The sequence below is a fragment of the Rattus rattus genome, chromosome X (genome assembly GCF_011064425.1).
Source record: "Rattus rattus isolate New Zealand chromosome X, Rrattus_CSIRO_v1, whole genome shotgun sequence".
Classification (NCBI taxonomy): domain Eukaryota; kingdom Metazoa; phylum Chordata; class Mammalia; order Rodentia; family Muridae; genus Rattus; species Rattus rattus.
In genome coordinates this window covers 114058505-114079441 of record NC_046172.1, presented here as the reverse complement: position 1 = coordinate 114079441, position 20937 = coordinate 114058505, and the positions used below count along the sequence as shown (strand labels likewise).

Below are 20937 nucleotides of genomic sequence, written 5' to 3'. Positions count from 1 at the left end.
CCTGGTCTCTAACTGTCCTGGAACTAGCTCTGAAGATCAGGCTGGCCTCAAACTCAGAGATTGCCTTGCCTCTGGAATCAAAGGCATGCGTCCCCACCACCTGGCTGAGTTCCTAAGTTTCTTAAGCTTTAATGTGCATATCTTTGTCGTTATCACGTGGCAATTTAGGTAAGGAAGGCCTTGATAATAAATTCCTTGAATGATAATATTATAGCTATTTTGTATTGCTATATAGATTTTTAAATATTAAGGGAGAAACTAATGTTCTTTGTTGAACAGTCAGTGTAGAAAGTTTGGAAATCTCTTTATCTAAAACCCAGTCCTTTGAAATATTTCAGGATATTTTAATCTACCTGGATCTCAGAAGTACAGGTTTGGAATTTAATGGGATGTGTATGTAAATCTAATTTCATTATAAATTTGTTGCACTTTACTGGCCATAAATACGAAATTATATGTGTGTACTGAAAAGGGAAATGGGAATAAATTTGCAAAGAATCATCCGTGTTTGATCCAAAAGCTTATGACATTGCTTTTGTTCCTGACCAAGATGGGGTGACTTTCTAAATCTTGTGCAAGCTGTATGTTAGGCGAGAACACTGGAAGACTCACTCCTAAGCTTTAATGGGTCTAATAAAAACACAAGAGACACTCATTAATGATTCAGGCGTGAAGGAAATGTGGTTGTGCTCCCATGTCAAATGAACCTATGAGACAAATTCAAGTCCCTTTTGACGGGCATTTATAGTCACTCCTGGAGATTCATAAGAATGCGGAGTTGGGATGTGAAGCTGCAGCCATGTTGCCTCCTACTGAACACAGAAGGCCAAATACCCTGGTGAGAAAATGGCGGATTCCTGGGAATCTGATCCTGAGAACTAGGTCTGGTCTGTATGGTGCCTAAATTTGCATTTCCCTGGGAGCTAAATTCCAGAGTCCTCTTTGTTTTCTTAGCAGGGATTGGTCACTGAAGCAGATGACTAGGCTAAGAGTAGGGAATCTTGGCTGAATGAAAGTGGAATTCTTGAAGACCATCCATAGCTAATAAAATTGGGTGCTACAGGCCTGTAAGATGTCTCCTACCAGAGCAAACTGGGTGGTAGCTTTCTTCTCACAAGGTTTTTTTCTCCAGCCAAACAGTGGAAAGTAGAAGGGGCAGCGGGTTAATCAGGTTTTCCAGAATAATACTATCCACAAGAGGAAGGTGTTTTCCGGTATCTTGTGGTGAGAGTAGATCTAACAGTTAAAAAAGGTTGGCTCTTTTGATAAGTGGGCCTAGGCCCCGAACAGACCACCTTTAACATCAACATAGGAGCTTGAGACAAAGATGGGATCCAAAGGAAGCAACTAAAGGGAACTGTTGGCATGGTTGTGTGACTGAGGCCAGCTGCCAGATTGGTAAATTGGCGAAAGCCCTGTAGCTAATAGTCAGTGAAGTCAGGCAAAAACAAAGCAATCAAGGAGTTTTTCGGGGAGGCTCTGGGATTTGTTTTCTGTCTCTGCTACTTGACAGAAGTGGTAGAAGCTGAACAAATCTCTGGAATTTAGCTCCCAAGGTAATGCAAATTTAGGCACCCAATAAACGTGACTTAGGACTTGGGATCAGATTCTCAGGAAATTCCTACTTTTCATCATGGAGTATTTGGAGTCTCAAAAGACACTCAGAATTGGTGTTCCGTTGTCAAGATCCAGGGAAAGCCTAGAGAGTAGAGGTGGCCTTTTCAGGCCCAAGAGATAACAGCTAGAGTGGCTGTGCAGTTTTTCCCCAGGGTGTGGTGGAAGGCCTGTTCTAGAACAGTGTGCTTCTCAACCTTCCTAATGCTGTGACCTTTAATATAATTCCTCATGCTGTGCCGGCCCACAACCATGAAATTATTTTCATTGCTACTTCATAACTGTAATCTTACTACTGTTATAAATTGTCATATAAATATCTGTTTTCTGATGGTCTTAGGTGATCCCTGTGAAAGGGTTGTTTGACCTTCAAAGGGGTCACGACATACAGGTTGAGAACCACTGCTCTAGAAGGATATGCTCTTACCTCAGTTTTCCTAAGAGACGGGACTTTGCCTATTTAAACTGGATGCCTAGTAATAAAAATGAAACTCATGCTATTTGGGACCTAAGTGTGGATTCATGTTAGCAGGTATTATTTTATTCAACTGCCTGCTTCTTAGCATTTTTCGAGTGAAGATTCCCTCTAGGCCTACCAGGATATCCTCTTATGAGAATTTAAAGCACATCAGAAACTCTTGGAGGACCGAGGAACTCTTGGTCTCAGCATAGTAAGAAATACTGAATATTTTATAGGATTCACTGGCCATGACTATTTTCCTCTGTGCTAATGGGAGTATTGGTAACTGCGCACTCACAAGACAGGAGGGAGAGCTACTCTGCTCCATTGCTTAATGCCTGCTCCCTGCTTGAACTCGTTTACCCAGGTGTGCTTCACCTCTCCTACCAAGCCTTCATCCCTGTCTATGAGGACGAAGAAGTTACCAGGGAAATTGGTGATGGGCCTGGCTGTCCTGGAGAATGCTCTTGATTAAGGTAAGCCATGGAACGAATGGGGACATTAGAAACAGCATATTTCCATGGTCTTGAGTAGTATGCGAAAGTGACCCATGCCTTCTTCAGCTGACTGTAGGCAAGCAGGTGGTGAGAAATGCGTGCCAGCTAGGTTGAGCTGTCTGCAGTGAAGTAATAGTTTCCCCGTGTGCTAGACTAAGGGATTTACCTGTGTGAACATGGTGCATTGTTTCTGAAGTTAGAATTGTAGAATTGTACCGCAGATAGGGTAGCCCAGAGCCCTAGAAATCTTAAGGTATAAGAATGTCATAGTCACATACATTTTGCTTTACATTAAGAGACTACATCTAGCCAGAAGGTGAGTGGAAACCTAAAGGGTCCCAGGAATTCAGAAATGACAGATTGCAGCTATGGCTAACTGACATATTCTTCACATTATATTCGTGTCAGTTCAAATGGTATCTCTAAATGAAAGGTTCAAAGGAAAGAAACAGTTCAGTAACGGCACAGTGGACCCCCATCTTTACCTTAGCAGAGAGTTCTAAATTCAGCTGTGCTGAAGTTAAACAAGTACAGTTCAATACGTACTTCCATTATGCCCCGTGCCTTAAGTGAGCAGGAACATGAAAACAAAGGCATCGTTACAACTCACTTTGTGCGGAGATTTACAGAACTGTACAAGCTCTAACCAGAAAAGCAATGCTGTTTATTGATTCGCCATTTCCACTGTCAATGGTTACGACAGTTAACCTTTCTCATAGAGCAAAATAGTATTCTTAAATCTTTCGAACATTGAAAGCCATTTTCAAGTCCTCCTTAGGGGAAAGATAGATGCCTTTGCTTTAGGAATGAAATAATAGATTGTTAGTACATTCAGGTGAAGCTATTTTAGTTAGATAATAGTTCAGGCGCCATCTTGGGGAGGCTATGGCTAGCAGGTGGCCTACCTGGAGGTGGCCCACTTTTTTGCCTGGTCTGTGATGGGTGAACTCTATGTGGCAAGGTCTTAAAGAGACTTCATCTCATGACTGCTTCTTGGAGCTGATATGATTTTCCTGACATTAGTAAATTAATATTATATAACTCCTGGGCATTAGCCTACTATATTGAGCAGATTTCTTGCAGATCAACATAAAGATGGTCTTTCATGAATTACAGCTATTTAGAGGAATTAGGGTTTTTATAGAGTTCTTGATTTGATTCAAATAATCTTAGGAAGAGAGTTTTAAGAGATGGTTTTAGTTGTTGGCTAGGAAGATAGAATAAACTTAGAAGCAAGAATAGAATGTGCCCACTCCTCAGAATAGTAAGTAAAGGCTGCATAATAAAAAATACAATGAGCTTTCATAATTACACTAAAAAGAAATAGGCTTGAGACAAATTAGTGTTCAAGGAAAAACATTCAGGTCCAAGGATGAGGCCAGAGGTGTGCACTGACAAGACAAGGCCATGAGAAACTGTTGATTTGAACTTACAATGAGCAATAGAGAGTGGAACACTGCTTTGAACTTAATATCAACAACATCCTTCTGTAACTCCCATTTTGTGGAACATTTTATTTATGAGGTACTTTTCTAAGAACTTTTGTCTATTAAAAGGCCAGAGAAAAGAAATGAAGATAGTGTAGTGTGCTGTGGTGTGGTGGCTTGGGGAGCTCTGCCCCATCTCTCCATTCATCCATCTATTTGTCCATTTGTCTGTCTGTCCATCTGCCCAAATGTATATGTCTGTTTATATGTAGGTCTATGTGTATGTATGTAAGCATGCATGAATACTTATGGAGTTAATAGAGACAGATGCCCAGCCTGACCAGAGTGTGGGGGTGTGAATGAATTTGTGTCTGTGCAAAGTTTCCTGGGTAAGGGATCTTAATTCTTTTCCTTTCCTTTCTCTGTGGTTCAAAAAGATTTAACCACCCAGGCCAATGAAGGACTTCTGGCTGCATAGCCAGGACAAAGGTTATTAGCAATAAATCCTTTGCCTAAGTGCCCCCTCCAACCCCTGGGTGTTACGCAAAAAGTAATAATTCATCTGAAGCCATCGGCTTCTGGCCCCAGTATAACTAAGAATCAAAGAGAGTAAGTATTAATACTAAGCAACCTTTATAGTCACAGAACCAAGTTTTGTCCCCTGCTGACTCGCCCATCAGCTCCAGAGGACCCAAGGTGGCAAAGCTTCCGGCAGGAATATAAGAATTTCTCCACTTATTTACTATGCACATGTTTAAATATGTTCTTCACAGAAATATGGTGAGCAAAACAATGACTAGGTCCAAAGGACTAATTGTGTAACTGCCAGTTGTGTATTTTCCTTCAAGTTGTTAAAAATCTATTATTAGTATTGTTATTCTCATTTATTTTCTGTGAATGGGCATTTAATCTGCATGTGTGTCTGTGTACACATGAATGGTGCCCACAGAGGCCAGAGGAGGGCATCAGATCCTCTGGAACTGGAAATAGAGTTGTTGTGAGCCACCATGTGAGTGTTGGGAACAGAACTCAGGTCCCCTGGAAGAACACGTGTCCTTAACCACTGAGCTATCTATTCAGCCTCAGCCATAAAGTTTTAATTTATGTGTTTAGAATTAAAATATTTCAAAATTTGAAATAATTTTTTTAAAAAAGAAAAACCCAGTACCGTTCAAAAACAAAATTGGAAAATAAACATGCCTTTTTCTTTAAAAATAATCATATTTCTATGCAAAATTTAAAGGCATCACTTTTTTTTATATTAACTATACAAAATAGCAAGTTTCACAATTTCATTTCTTCTCTTTTCCTTTGTAGGGAGGGGACCAGAGTTTGAGACTCCCAAATTCAGACTAGTCTGGAGCTCACAGTGTAGCCTAGATTGTCCTCAAATTGCCATCCATCCTGCCAATCAAGGGCTGGAATTAGGCATGAGCCATCACCCCTGCTAGTTATGGCATTTTCATAAAGACGTTTACTATACTTTGATACCATACATTGCTTCTGTTACCTTGCTCTTCCATATCCTTATACTCCCAGTAGTCCCCAATGGCCTCCCTCTTAAGCGACTTTACTCTCAATGTTTACGCACGTGGAATGCTATCATTAATTTCTACACGTAATGACATATGACAGGGATTATGATAGGAGACCTGAGAATACAGATAATAGAAGCAACTGAAGAGGCAAGAATATATTCCTTACACATTATACAAGTCAGAATCAATACCAACAAATCCTGTCAGCCTGTATACAAACTTGTGCCCATACATGTGTTGTCTATAAGTACAACAGCAGAATTCAGTTGATCAAAGATGAGATAGCTATACAGCATCTAAGAATATTTGTTTTATTTGATGGTTTTTGTTGTTTGCCAATATGCATGCTAGTCTTTGTACTAGTTCAACTACGAGGTAACACTATGACGGCCTGGAGAGATGGCTCAGCAGTTAAGAGAACTTACTGGCTGTTCTTGTAGAGGACCCGGGTTTAATTCCTAGCACCCATATTTAGACTCCTTTAACTTCAGTTTCAGGGGTCTGATGTCTTTTTAACCTCCATGAAGATAAGGCACACATGTGGGAAACATTCAAGCAAAACATGGTATAATTAAATAAATAAAAATGATTTTTTAAGAATGCTATGATATTTACCCACACACACACCAAAAAGTCATGTTTCCTGTGAATAGTGATGGACTCATGGCACCTAACCAGGTATAATGTAATAAAAGAAAGAATGAAGATGTATCATTATGTTTTTAGGATTATGCTAGCATACCGAAGTCCCAGCACATCAGGAGTTCAGGGCCAGCATTAAGCTACATAGCAGGCTTGAAGGCAGCCTAGGCTGAGACCCTGTCTCTCACATGAAAGAATGCGGGTTGTTTAATAATGAGACTAAATCGATTTAATTAAATTCCAAACCTTTGAAAGAGTTGTCCATCCTTTTTACAATATGCTGGGGCTAGGAGTACACTTCAGTGGCAGAACACTCATGTACATGTACAAGATCCTTGGCTCCAGCTACAGTGACGCACCTACAGAAGTAGGTCAAGGTCATAGTCTTTCAGGGAAATTGAATTTGGAGTGAATTGAGATCACTTGTATTAGATAAGTTGTATAGTCTAGAGATTCTTGAAGAATTGAGAATAAACTTTAAGTAATTAAGTGTAGAAATAATTGCTCATGAAATGTGATCTGTTGGCCATTTGTGATTTAATATATTTGTATCTCCAGTTGGTGATAGAAAACGGGAGAACTGAAGACAAGCACTTTATAAACTCCCTTGTCTGCTTGAATTTGTAGTGCTGGTAAGTTCTGTATTTTTTATCCATGAGTAGCCTGTAATTGTTACTTCTAAAACCACAGAAGTTAAAGAGGAAGCATTAAAAATATTATACAATCTATGGCTAGGTGTGGTTGCTGTGACTTCAATTTCAGCACCCAGGAGTCAGAGACAGATAGATGGATGTCTGAGTTCAAGGCAACCCTGGACTACACAGTGAGACCTTGTCTAAAGTGGGGAAAAGTACATATTCCAAAGAATAGTTAGTGTGCTTGGAGGACCTCAAACTGTAGTAAGTGATAAGGAAAATAATAATAATAATAATAATAATAATAAATATGTAATATTTTATATATATTAGAAGAGGGTCTACTTCAAAGAGTAAATATAAAAAGTTTTCTGTTTAGGGAAAATATATTAATATGGAAATATTCTGAGTGTCTAGTTGGTACAGAAGATTGTAGATAAAGCTGTACTCAGTATGAATGAAATTGCCATTAATGTGGCAGAACTATGTGCTTATATACCTATGAACATGACATGTAGCAATATAGATTAAATATATCAAACAAAATAAGCATCATTTATAGTGATTTACTTACTAAAGATGAGAACTTGAAAAATTAATATGTAATTTTGTCAGACTGCTTAGGAATAAGGGATGAAATCTATTTGTTGTTTGGTTTCTTTATTTTTCCCCCTTCTTAATTTTTTTATTTTTCATGCCAGGTCACACATTAGCTTAGCTTTGCCTGGTGACCTTTGTGGCCTTGGCTGGCCTCAGTCTTGTGTTATTTCTCTTGCCTCAGCCTCCAGAGCAGCAGGATTTCTGAGCCAAATCACTATACCTGGCTCAAAGATTGGACATTTCTGTGCGAACCAAAGGGTAAAAACATCGAATTTTAATACAAAGTTATTGTTATTTGTGAAAGTAAGTTTTAGACTCTGTTGAGATGGCCTAAAGGAAATAATCTAAAAGTTTATCAGAGATCTTAAAGGCTGTGTGGGAGGAGGTGATTTATACATGATTGGTTTTGGAATCTTTGACTTGTACTGTGTGGTGGAGCCTAATGAGAAAATAGTTTTTATACTTTTCTCTACAACACAGATGATTGCCCCAGAACACTGAATGATGTCATATCATAGAAAACAGCTGAAGTCTATTTAATAACATGGCAAAGTGCTGTGTTCAAGTAATAAATGAAAGTGTCCACACAGAATGGGTCTCACTTCAAAGGGAATAAGAGATGATGATCATTTATTCTGGAGCCAAAATGTGACCACGACCCAGGAACACAAATACTATGTTCTATATTTGAAGTAATTATATGATATTTTATTATAAAACAAAGTCATAAATCAAAGAATTTTCCAAATGCATTGGGAGAGGTCACAGATATGTGAATTATAGCCAAGGGAAGAATTCTGAGGTAGGTTTTGGATTTGTGAGAGCTAGTGGTCTGCCAAGAATACATTTTAGGGTGTTGATAGTCACAAAGATGTTAGATCAGACACCAGATGGCAGTGGATGGCTTTCAAAGAGATTGAAAACAGCACAAGGTAGTTCGGCCTTGGCTTGCAATAAATACTTGTATAAACTTCAAGTTCAGTCTATTGAGCCAGAGGTGGTGGATCATGCCTTTTCAGCACTCAGGAGGCAGAGACAGGCAGATTTTTGAGACCAAGGCTAGCCTGGTCTACAAATTGAGTCCAGGACAGCCAGGGCTGGTTACACTGAGAAACCCTGTCTCAAAAACACAAAAACAAATAAAATTCAGTCTCTTGGCTCTGTCGAGTCTTTAGCCCAGGGCCAGCTTCTGTTCTTCCTTCTAGTAGCTTTATTTAGTTCATACAAGCCTAAGAAAACACTTGAGTAGTCTGACTGGCATGTAATATACACACACATAGGAATCCTGCCATGTGTTGCATACAGTGATAAGAACTCATAAAAAGTCGATGGCCTAGGTCTTTTACAGAATATGGTGAATTACTTGGGAGATTGGAAGGTGAGCCAAAGGACGGCGTTACCTAGAGAGGTACGCCCGAGCTCGAGCTTGAGTTCCTGCATCTTTCCTTTCCTTTTCTCTCCCTTTTTCTTTTCTTCCTTTTCCCTTCCTTCATTCTTTCCTTCCTTCCTTTCCTCCTCCTCCTCCTTTTTCAATTTTAATTTTAATTTTTCTTAGGCTTAGCTCCTTTGTCTTCAGGAGCTGACAACTCGATGACTGGGGAACATACTAGAGGTGTGTGGTGCTCAGCGAATGAGAGCAGCTGTGAGCGCTAGCAGTGAGACTTTATTGTATTGTATTGTATTGTATTGTATTGTATTGTATTGTATTGTATTGTTTGTTTCTTCCATAGAAATTCATGGGTTAAGGCTATTCTCCTGCATCAGCTGAGACTACAGGTAAGATAAGAAACTTGAGTGGCACACACTTATTAATTATTTTTTGAGACAGAGTCTCTCAATATAACTCCTCCTATCCTGGGACACACGTAGACAGGCTGGCCTGGAGCTCAAAGACCTGCCCTCCTCTGCCTCCAGAGTGCTGAGATTAAAGGAATCTAAAATTTAGATTTTTTTTTTTAATCTTTTAAAACATTTTTTTTCCCTTTTAATTCTTGATGAGCATAGTGATTTTCTGCTACTGTTTGGTTTTTGGTTTAGAAAAACAGACAAGTTTTGATTGTTTGATTTTTTTTTTTTTTTTTTTTTAATGATCCTGTTAGCCAAGCTTGCTGGTACCTTTTCTTTTTTGGATGTGATGGGCGGAGAAGAAAGGCACACATTGTTAACTGTTTGTCTATCTGGAGCACTACTGCCATCGCGTGGATATAGGTTCAAATCCCAGAGCGCAGTTATTATCGAATTCCTGCGAGGACTTCCGGTTTTTACAAATCCATTCTGTAAAGAAGACTAGCTGGCCCTAATATCAAAATGGCCCACCTTTTTTCGAGTCTTAAGTTAGTCTAGGAGTTCTGGGCAGAAGTTCGATGTAGACTGGGAAACATTTCATCAGTGTTGAGAAAAGCAAAAGCTGCTCTTAACTTTCCGGAAGTTGTGAGGCGGGACTTTGGTTGCAGAAGCCTTGAGCTCAGGAACAGGGCCCGCTGTCTCTCACTCTCTGACTGTTTCACCTTTTCCTGAAGCAACATTGCAGCATAAGAAACTGACTAACTGAAAGTGTTACCCGCCACCACCAGCAGCTCCCTGTCCTATTGTTTTGAGACAGTCATTCACCGAGTCCAAGGAATTTAATAGGTATTTTCATTATATAGTAAATGCAGATGAACACAAATCCCCATAAGAAAAAAAATCATCCGGTCAGACTAAAGTCCGAGAGCTAAAACCAAAACCTCCATATTTTTTTCCCCAGTTAAGTAACTTCAGTGGAGGAACATTCCTTTTCTGTCGTAAACCCCCATCTACCTTTGTAGTTCCTGTATCCCCATAGATTACGTCGGAGAGAAAATGAGTGATATTCTTCCCTCTCAATATTATGTCTTGTTTTCAGTAGTGACAGATGGAGACAAGTTTTACAGCCAACCAGAAACAACACCAAAAACCTGAATTAGAGCTCAATCTGTTTTACTAATGCAGCTATGACTAGCCAGTTAAAGACTTGTGTTAAGAGATGAATCATATGAGTTTTATATATTTGAGAAATTTCTGCTCAAAAGGAGATAATGACATGGCTCCAAAGAAGGATATCTGAGCATGTCTTCTAGGAATGTAAAGCAAATAGGTACCTCCCATTTCATTTACTTTAGCCCAGTAAATAGAGAAGGACTATTTACTGCCTCCAGTGGTGACAATCTCCTTGACCAGACTTTATCTACTGTCTCTCCTTAAAAGAAATAAGCTTTTGTGGTCTCATCTTCTCGCTCCCACCCTCTCTCCCTCTCCCTCTCCCTCTCCCTCTCCCTCTCCCCCTCCCCCTCCCTCCCCCCCCCCCCCTCTCCCTCCCCCTCTCTCCCTCTCTCTCTCTCTCTCCCTCTCCCTCTCCCTCTCCCTCTCCCCCTCTCTCTCTCTCTCTCTCTCTCTCTCTCTCTCTCTCTCTCTCTCTCTCTCTCTCTCTCTTTCTCGTTTTACCTGTGCTGGGATTATAGTCATGAGTCACCATGCTTGGTTTGCTGTGCTGAGGAGGTCAGGCCCTCCTACTTTCTAAGTTAACACTCTCTCTCTCTCTCTCTCTCTCTCTCTCTCTCTCTCTCTCTCTCTCTCTCTCTGTGTGTTTATTCATTCATTAAATCATACCATCTGAACCCTTAATTAATTAGTAATTAATTTGAATAATAGATATTCATCTTTGAACAGTAGAGTTAGTCAGTTTGGCATAAAAAGACTGTTGATATAGTCCCATATAAAAAAAAAAAAAAAAAAAAAGACATTTCCCATACACTGATAGTCCTCACTTAGCGCCTTGGTTGTAAGTCCCTAGTAGCCTTTGCTGTATTCAGGGCTGAGTCTGATTAATTTTTTTCCCTGTTGAAAGGTTTTTATTGCGATAGTCTTCATTGTTTTAACAATAACCAAAGTAAGTTTGTCATTATTACTAGTAAGTCGTCAGGGTCTTAGAGATGCCTCCCTATGCCATTGACTTTTCTTAATTTCTTTATTTCTCTTAGGCCAGGCTTATGAGGATTTGCATATAAACAACAAACAATAATTTGGGTTGCTAAAGACATGAAACCAAGAGCAGCAGTATATAATACTAAGAAAACAAGATTCTTGCTGAGAATGGTGGCGATGACCATAGTCCTCACTTTGGCTTCAGACAGAAATAAGTTTACTTTGTGACTTGTCCATGCAAGGCAAATATAAAGCAGCGGCCCTGTTTTCCCAATGTCCTCTTTTCTAGTGAGCATTTTGTTTTTTTTTTTTTTTTTTTTATTTTTTTTTAGATCGGAAGGGCGGGGTAGGAGTGGGTGTCTGTGTGCATACCTGGAGCTTTACTGCCATCTTGCGGAGGAAGTTTCTTTTTAAAAAAGACAAGCAGGTTTTGGTGGCGCGAAAAGTGGTGTCATTTAATCTTGGCCCTTGAGAAACTGAATGTGACATATTTTGGTGAGTTCAGGTCTGCATAGTGAGTCCTTATCTGAAGGAAAGAACAGGCCCATGAAGACGTCATTCCCATGAGCTCAACACTTCCAGCAGCTAGTCCAGCCCTTGGGGAGATCTCAGAGGCTTGCACTCAGACTTGGGTCACTTTCTTTACTGCAGATGGATCTGGACCCTGGTGTATTCTCCCTGTGGACCAACAGCTGTCAGAAGACATTGACACAGGAAGTCAAGGGGCAGGATCTCCATCCTCCCAGTTTCTTTGGTTTTACATAGAACTGTGAATATCACTAAAAGGGTCGGCTTTCTTTGGTGCTCTGGGTCAGACAGTAATGTCATACAGCACTCCACCTTTGGCTGGCTGTCCAAAAGACATTAACACATCAAGTACATAACAAATGCATGTAAACTTCCTTTTACTGTCCTATCAGTTATACTCTGACAGAAACTAAAAGGACTCCAAAGAGTCGATTTACCGCAGGAAAGACAATTCTTTCTCCACAAGATGAGATGTAGAGGAAAATATCCCACAAAGACCTGCATTTGTCTCAAATGCCTGCAAGTCTCAGAATTGAAGTATTAGCCCATGACTTCCTGTGTCTGTGTGCCTTGCAAGCTGCAGGTCCTACCCAAAAGTAGTTTTAGGGTTCAGATTATAACTTGTGCCCTAGTAATATAAGGAAGTATGCCTAACAGCAGAGTCCAGGTCTTTTCCAATCCCAGCAGGCTCCATCTTTGCATACTGCTAAGGTTCATGGGAAAGAACCTGATACATGTGCTGCTTTCTTGGAAACTGTGGCCGCATGGTGGCAGTAGGGCTCCAGATACCGCCAGAACCGCCATCTTTTCATCCTCTTCTCCCGCCTTTCTTTGTCTGAAAAAACAAACCTTTCGCTGATAGGGAAAAAGCTCCGAGAATGGAGGGAAAAGCCCTCCATTTTGTCAAATTCAGTGGAGCAGGGTAATGGAGCGGCCATTTTACTTTTGTTTTCCTTCTCAAGCCAACGTAAGGACTAAAATCACCTATTCCGTCCAGACTTTTGTGTTTTCCCTAGGTAAATTTTCACTGGATTTTTGTTCACTAAAGTGTGGTTTCTTGTCCAATACCTTAAAGCCTTGTTAATGCTGTAAGTGATGTGGAGAAAGGCAGAAAAGGGAAGAAATTTCTTAAAATCCTTGCACAAGTCAAGTTCCTTTTTAGTTCTTTCTATTAGACCCAGATCAATGAGTACACTTCCTATGATTTTAGACCATGTGTGTATACACATATATGTAATATATGTATATATTTGTAATTATATAATTTTATACATTATTTAGATAATGTTTAACACTTATAGTATATTTATATATACATATATTTATGTTCTTATATAATTGTATTTATTTAACTATGATTTTATACACACACACACACACACACACAATGTACTGAAGATTAAACTTGGGACCTCAGGCAAGGTGCAAAGATAAGCCTTCTACCTCAGAGCCATACATGAAGGTCACTTTCCCTTTGAAGCAAGGCCTCCCAGTGTTGCTTGGGTTGCCTAGGAATGTAGTATGTTGACCAGGCTGCTCTGAATTTTAAGATCAGTAGCCTCAGGAATAGGTGGAATTACAAATCTTTCCCTCCATGGATACCCTTCCTTTTTCTTTCCCTCAGGCAAGGATTTACTTTGTGGTACAGGCTAATCTCAGACTCCCAAGTCTCAGGTTCCTGGCCTATCTAATCGTTGTCTGAGATTAGAAGACTGTTCTCTCATGCCTGCCGAAATAGTCAGTAGCCTGGCTACTCTCCTAGGCAGGAGGAAGTGAATTGTGGCTTTGTATTGGCCTGAGACATAAAAGAAGGGTGGCAGCCATCATTGCCACATGTCAGTCACATTACATAGTACTTTGCTGAGTACTCAACAGCGTCTACGAGACATCACTCCGAGTGCTGCCATCTTCTCCCGTGAGAATTCAGTGTGTTCCAATGTCATGAGTTATGTTCCACCACTTACTGTGATTTCCACTGGGGCGATGGTGCATATGAAGAATTGTTAAGTAAATCTTTGGTAGAGAACCTCGTAGGATCGCTCATTGGTAACTTTCAGAATGATGCTTTCACAGCACTCCAAAAGAGGACATGCTGGGTATAAAGCAGTGCGAAAACTTGTTTCAAAGCACAGATAACCTTTTTAAGTATCTATGTACACATCATTTTGTATATACATGTCTTGATTTTATTTCACACAATCTCTAAATCTATATAAAAATTGGATGGGATAGTACATTATACATTGAATTAGACCAGTTTATAGTTAAGAAAGACTTGAGGAAAATGAGAACTCAGGAATGGTGTCATTCTTACTTATAAACATTATGTTATAAAAGCAATGTAGAAAAGAAGCTCTAAAAATCACTTGAGAAATATAGATTAAGTGAGGTGCACTTGTTTTGAGTTAGGGTCTCTAGTTCTGCCTGGCCTGGAAATTTGCAATGATCCTAGGAATATTATTGTGAGATGTTTTGTTTACTTAACAAATCTGTGGCTTAATTACTTATTGCAGAATTTCTCTGTTGGAAACAGTCATTCAAAGTATGTGTTTAGGGTGAGTGGGGAAGAGGTGTTTAGATCAAGAAGATTCTGACTTTATGAATGGCTTAGTGACTGTTGGAGCTATAAGATTTTGACAGAATTAAGAGTTGGACTGGGAAAGAGGTTTTTGGTTTGGGTTTGTATCTATGAAGCTCTGGTGCATTGAACAACATTAACCAGGCTGCTCCAGTGCAGGGGACAAGCAGACTTCACAAGCAAGCATGAAGGCCTAGTAGTGCTTTGTTCCCCCCTTAGGTTGCAGCATGTCCTTTTTCTCCCTAGAAGTGATCCCTGAGATCGCTCTCAAGACCAGGAATCCATCAGCTTCAGGGGCAAGCAGGGAGGCTGAATGCTGCTGGGTGCAGATGGGGAGCAATGCAGGATTTGAGCATGGACTGCACAGACTTCCTCCCAAGAGAAGAGGAATGAGGCAGGTGGGTGCCTCAAAGCTTGCTTTCCTTTCTCTTCTTGCTCGGTTTGTTTTTATATTTCATTTTATCCATTTAATTATTTCCTTATTGGGAGGACAGGTCCAGCCTCCTTAGAAATGGCATTGGTATAAAATGCAAAATAGAAGCTAAATTCTAGGAGTACAACAGTCTTCTGACAGGAGGAAGGCTAGACAGAAGCGTTTGTATCTAAATTTTTTTCATCCTGGAAAGGCGGGAACAGAGAGCTTCAGTCAGGGGACCTTCACTGGTGTGGGGTCACAGCGCCATCATGCGGAACATGTTTCCTACAGTCCCGCACAGGCATGCACTGGGACTTCCTCGTTCCTGCTTGTTGCCATTTTGAAACAGGGAGGGTCTCAGAATCCCAAATGGCCAAGCTTGCCACTCCTTTTTTTTTCACTCCTTTTGTAGGCAGATGGGAAACACAGGACATTACAGAGTATTAATGCAGACCCTGTTGACTGAGAGACTTTCACCAAGTACACAGATGACCCGAGGTCTAGGAACAGGAAGCAGAGGGGCGGGTGCCACCCCCGGTCAGCTAGCGATGTTAACCTACTAGCTGGTGGCCTAGGGCAGCCAGACACCTCACTTTCTAGGTTCTGAAGAGAAAGCACTACAGTCAGAGTCTCTGTTGGGACCTAAGAAGTCCAGGAAGCGCGAATAGGCACCCAGAGCTGATCTTGCTGCCTGTAATCTTCCGTCATCGCTAAGAATCATGGGAAGGCGGGTCAGTGGTGCTGTCAGTTTTGAAACCGTAACCTCATGATGGCAGTAGAGCTCCATACAAGCTCTTGTGAGTGATTGTCCCCCACCCTTCCTGTCTGAAAAAACGCCAAGGATGGCTGTCCTGAGTTCTTCAGCTCAACTTTGAGTAATTTCACCAGTATTTTATTTTATTTTTTGCCTTTTCCTTGTGTTACCTAAGATATCTCCTTTTCTTTCTGTATGACGGCTCATTTTTTATCCATTTCCAATATTTAATGGTCTTCTTAAAATTTTACAATGATTGATTTTTTTCATAGGTTTTACACCATAGAGTTATTGTGGAGATTTAGAAGCAAAGGACTAAAGCCCTGGTTGTAGTGAACTGACTATATGGACCAGGCTGCTGTGATAATATAATCTAGAATGAAGACAGTAACAGGCATATATAGTTAAGCCATGGGAAACAGTAATAGGCCTCCAATGTCGGAAGACTCTGTGCCCCTGCTCCAGTGTGAACTAAACCATCCCCTAGAGAGAATCAGTGACAGATCCATTTGGAAACCACTCTGATTTCAATGCACATGTTTCTCCAAGTGGGGTTGTGTAAAGCATTCAGTGTTGACAGGTATCTGGATCCTCTATCCAGGGCCACTAGAGTCAGCCTGGCACAGGACACACAAGGCCTTTTGTCTAGAGCCCTTGTCTGGATCACACATAGCATGCTATCAAGGGAAGTCTGTGTGAAGTAGGTAAGGACTAGGTCCCCTGATGTTTGCTTTTGTGCAGCCCTGAGGTTGCAGCATGTCCTTTTTCTCCCTAGAAGTGATCCCTGAGATCGCTCTCAAGACCAGGAATCCATCAGACTTCAGGGCCAAGCAGGGAGGCTGAATGCTGCTGGGTGCAGATGGGGAGCAATGCAGGATTTGAGCATGGACTGCACAGACTTCCTCCCAAGAGAAGAGGGATGAGGCAGGTGGGTGCCTCAGGGCTTGCTTTCCTTTCCCTTCTTGCTCGCTTTGTTTTTAGATTTCATTTTATCCATTCAATTATTTATGTAGTGGGAGCACAGGTCCATCCTTGTTAGAAATGGCATAAAATGCAAAATAAAAGCTAAATTCTAGGAGTACAACAGTCTTCTGACAGGAAGAAGTCTAGACCCACACAGCTTTGGGATACTGTGTTTGTATTGAAATTTTTTTCATACTGGAAAGGCAGGGAGAAAGAAAGCTTCTGTCAGGACACCTTCACGCCTTTGGGGCCACAGCGCCATCTTGCGGTATATGTTTCAAACATTCCAAAACAAGGTTGCACAGGGACTTCCTTGATCCTGTTTGTCGCCATTTTAAAACAGGGAGGGTCTCACAATCCCTAATGGGCGAACTTGCCTCTTACATTTTTTTTCCTTCTGTAGGCAGGACCTGTCAGAATATTAATGCAGACCCTGTTGACTGAGAGACTTGGATCAGGTACAGAGCTGACCTGAGGTACTAGAACAGGAAGCAGAGGGGCGGGTTTAACTAGCTCACTTGGCAATGTTAACCTACTAGCTGGTGGCCTAGGCCTGCTAGGCCTCTCACTCTCCAGGTTCTGATGAGAAAGCAGTACTGAAGCTACAGAGTCTCTGTTGGGGCCTGAGAAGTCCGGGAAGCCCAAATAGGCACCCAGAGCTGATCTTGCCATCAAAAAAGCTTCCGCCATCGCTAAGAATCATGGGAAGTAAGGTCAGTGGTGCTGTCAGTTTTGAAACCGTAACCTCATGATGGCAGTAGAGCTCCATACAAGCTCTTGTGAGTGATTGTCCCCCGCCCTTCCTGTCTGAAAAAACGCCAAGGATGGCTGTCCTGAGTTCTTCAGCTCATCTTTGAGTAATTTAACCAGTATTTTTTTTTCTTGTTTTTTGGGTTCTTTTCCTTGTATGACCTAGGATATTTCTTTTTCTTTATGACGGCTCATTTTTACCCATTCCAGATACTTATTGGTCTTCTTAACATTTTACAATGATTAATTTTTCATAGGTTTTACACGATAGAGGTATCGTTTAAGCAAAGAACAATGCTAAGCCCTAGTTGTTGTGAGCTAACTACATGGACCAGGCTGGCGTGGGTCTTTCCATGAGACTTTGTCTTTGCCCCTGAGAATTTCAGAATTCCTAGGTTCATGCTACCATAACCAGATGGCAGGAGTAGGTTTCACCTTCTGTTAAATAACATCACCGAACAAGCCCTAGGCAGTTACTAATTTTATCCTAAAGACAATGTCCAGGCTTCAAGGTTTTTCCTTTCTCTTTCTTCATCCACCAAGGTACCCACGTCTGAAACACAAGTAGATCCAAGGAGAGTTTAACACGTCTGAATGGCGAAGGTTCAGTGGAGAATTACTTCTGCAAAACAGTAAGAAAATACTAGACATCCACGCTTTTGTCTCTCTGTTTTGGTTATTGTAATTTTTTTTTAGGCTTGAGCATGGGGGAGGAGTAGTCAAGGATGGCCTTTGTGTGCCTCTGTGGTGCTGTACTGCCATCCTGCAGGCAGAGCTACAGTGCAGTGCCATTACAGCTTTATTCCCATGAGTCCTGGCAATGGGGAATCAATGCCAGGTAAGACTCCTTTGGCTTCGACAGTGGACCCCAGTGCTTTTCCTCTCCAGCAGGAGAGATTTGAACACCAGTACTACCTTGGAGCTAAAAATGAAGAGTACAGGACCAAGAAAAGACCAGTAGGGACTGAGACAGGCTGACACAGGAAGTTGTGGGGCGGGGCTTTGGTCTTTTTATCTGGGACACCTGCTCCTTGTGCCATGTGTGGGTAGGATTTTCTTCCTGAGACACAGAGACTCCCAATTTAGCCCATGCTGCCCTGGGACACACTGTGTAGTCTCAGCTCCTCTCAGAGGTCCATGTCTTGGTTGCCAAGAGCAAGTGTAAGACTGAATGTATAATCTAGAGTGAAGACAGTAACAGGCATATATAGTTATGTCGTGGGAAACAGTGATAGGCCTCCAATGTCAGAAGACTCTGTGCCCCTGCTCCAGTGTGAACTAAATCATCCCCTAGAGAGAATCAGTGACAGATCCCTTTGGAAACCACTCTGATTTCAATGCACATGTTTCTCCAAGTGGGGTTGTGCATAGCATTCAGTGTTGACAGGTATCTGGGTCCTCTATCCAGGGCCACTAGAGTCAGCCTGGCACAGGACACACAAGGCCTTTTGTCTAGAGCCCTTGTCTGGATCACACACAGCATGCTATCAAGGGAAGTCTGTGTGAAGTAGGTAAGGACTAGGTCCCCTCATGGTTTACTTTTGTTCAGCCCTGAGGTTACAGCATGTCTTTTTTCTCCCTAGAAGTGATCCCTGAGATCGCTCTCAAGACCAGGAATCCATCAGACTTCAGGGGCAAGCATGGAGGCTGAATGTGAAAGACCCCCAGAGTGGGGAGACCCTCACTCAAGTCTTGGGATGATGCGACCCCCCAAGAATTCACACAAGACCATCCTTGCTGTAATTACATGAGGTTTATCAATAGGAATCAGTGCACTGAGGTGGAGACTCTTATCCATTCAGGGGAATTTTGGGGGAGTTAGGCGGAAGTAGGAAAGAACTGAATTTAAAGGAAGAATCCACAACCAAGGGGGTAGGGGTCCATTGGAAATGTAGAGAATACCAGTGTGTAAAATCAGAAGGAGGAGCTTCTGTTTCTCAAGATTATTTAACTATGGTCTGCCAATTCTGGGGCTTCCTGCTTCTTAAGATTGTTCTCTAAGATTTTAATCTAATCATGGTCAGCTAGTTCCTGGGAAAGCTGTTGAACTGGCGATGTAATTACCTATTCCTATAGCACTGGAGAGGCTTCCTGGAACATACAATTCTGAGGCCCTAACCTGTTTCTCTTTTCTTTCTTCTCTAAACTTTGTCTAGGGGACAACTTTAAAACTTTTTCTTTCAAATGCTGCTGGGTGCAGATGGGGAGCAATGGGATTTGAGCATGGACTGCACAGACTTCCTCCCAAGAGGAATGAGGCTGGTGGATGCCTCAAGGCATGTTTTCCTTTATTTTCCTGTTTGCTTTGTTTTTTATATTTTTTTATCCATTTAATTATTTATTTAGTGGGAACACAGGTTCAGCCTCCTTACAAATGGAATTGGTGTAAAATGCAAAATAAAAGCTAAATTCTAGAAGTACAACAGGATTCTGGCAGGAGGAAGGGTAGATTCACACAGTTATGGGATACTGTGTTTGTATTGAAATTTTTTTCATACTGGAAAGGCGGGGAGAGTGTTCTTCTGTTTGGACTTCTTCAGTAGGGTGTGGCCACAGCGCCATCATGCGGAATATGTTTCAAACATTCCATAACACGCATTTACAGGGACTTCCTAGATCCTTCTTGTAGCCATTTTGAAACAGGGAGGGTCTCAGAATCCCGTTTGGGCAAACTTGCCTCTTACATTTTTTTTCCTTCTGTAGAGAAATGGGAAACACAGGACCTGTCAGAACATTAATGCAGACTCTTGACTGAGAGACTTGGACCAGAAACAGAGCTGACCTGAGGTACTGGAACAAGAAGCAGAGGGGCGGGTTCCCTCTGTGCTCTGCTGGTGAGGTTAACCTAGTAGCTGGTGGCCTAGAGCAATCAGGCATCTCACTTTTCAGGTTCTGATGAGAAAGTACTACAGAAAGTACAGAGCTTCTGTTGGGGCCTGAGGAGAGAAGTCCAGGAAGCTCAACTAGGGACCCAGAGCTGTTCTTCCTGTGTGTAACATTCCGCCACCGCTAAGAATCATGGGAAGGCAAGTCACTGGTGCTGTTAGTTTTGAAACTGCATCCTCATGAGGGCAGTCGAGCTCCACACAAGGCCTTGTGAGTGATTGTCCCCCGCCCTTCCTGTCTGAAAAAACGCCAAGGATGGCTGTCCTGAGTTCTTCAGCCCCAACTTTGAGTATTTTCAGCAGCATTTTTTTTTCCTTTGTGTTTTGTTCCACATGAAGCCAATCTATGTTCCAATTCTTCCCTAGAACATGGGACTCTTTTCCTTCTGTTACCTAGGGTATTTTCCCCTTTCTTTCTTTATGATAGTTCTTTTTATAACACATTGCAGATACTTAATGGTCTTCTTAAAATTTTACTAAAATTATTTTTTTTTAAGATTTATTTATTCGTTATATATAAGTACACTGTAGCTGTCTTCAGACACACCAGAAGAGGGCATCAGATCTCATTACATATAGTTGAGAGCCACCATGTGTTTGCTGGGATTTGAACTCTGGACCTATGGAAGAGTAGTCAGTGCTCTAACCACTGAGCCACCTCTCCAGGCCCCAGCAATTTTATTTATTTATTTATTTTTTTTTGTAGGTT

General features: G+C 41.4%; 1 long non-coding RNA gene across 2 annotated transcripts in view; it reads left to right on the top strand.

Annotated features, from left to right (window-relative positions):
* Positions 1-2440: 2440 nt before the first annotated feature.
* The window catches only part of LOC116888676, a 42049-nt gene continuing 23552 nt past the window's right edge, over positions 2441-20937 (top strand). For both annotated transcript variants that reach the window (XR_004386334.1, XR_004386333.1), the window contains exons 1-4: positions 2441-2550; positions 6737-6810; positions 12007-12124; positions 14708-14859. This is a non-coding gene — a long non-coding RNA (uncharacterized LOC116888676). The remainder of the gene's footprint in view (positions 2551-6736; positions 6811-12006; positions 12125-14707; positions 14860-20937) is intronic.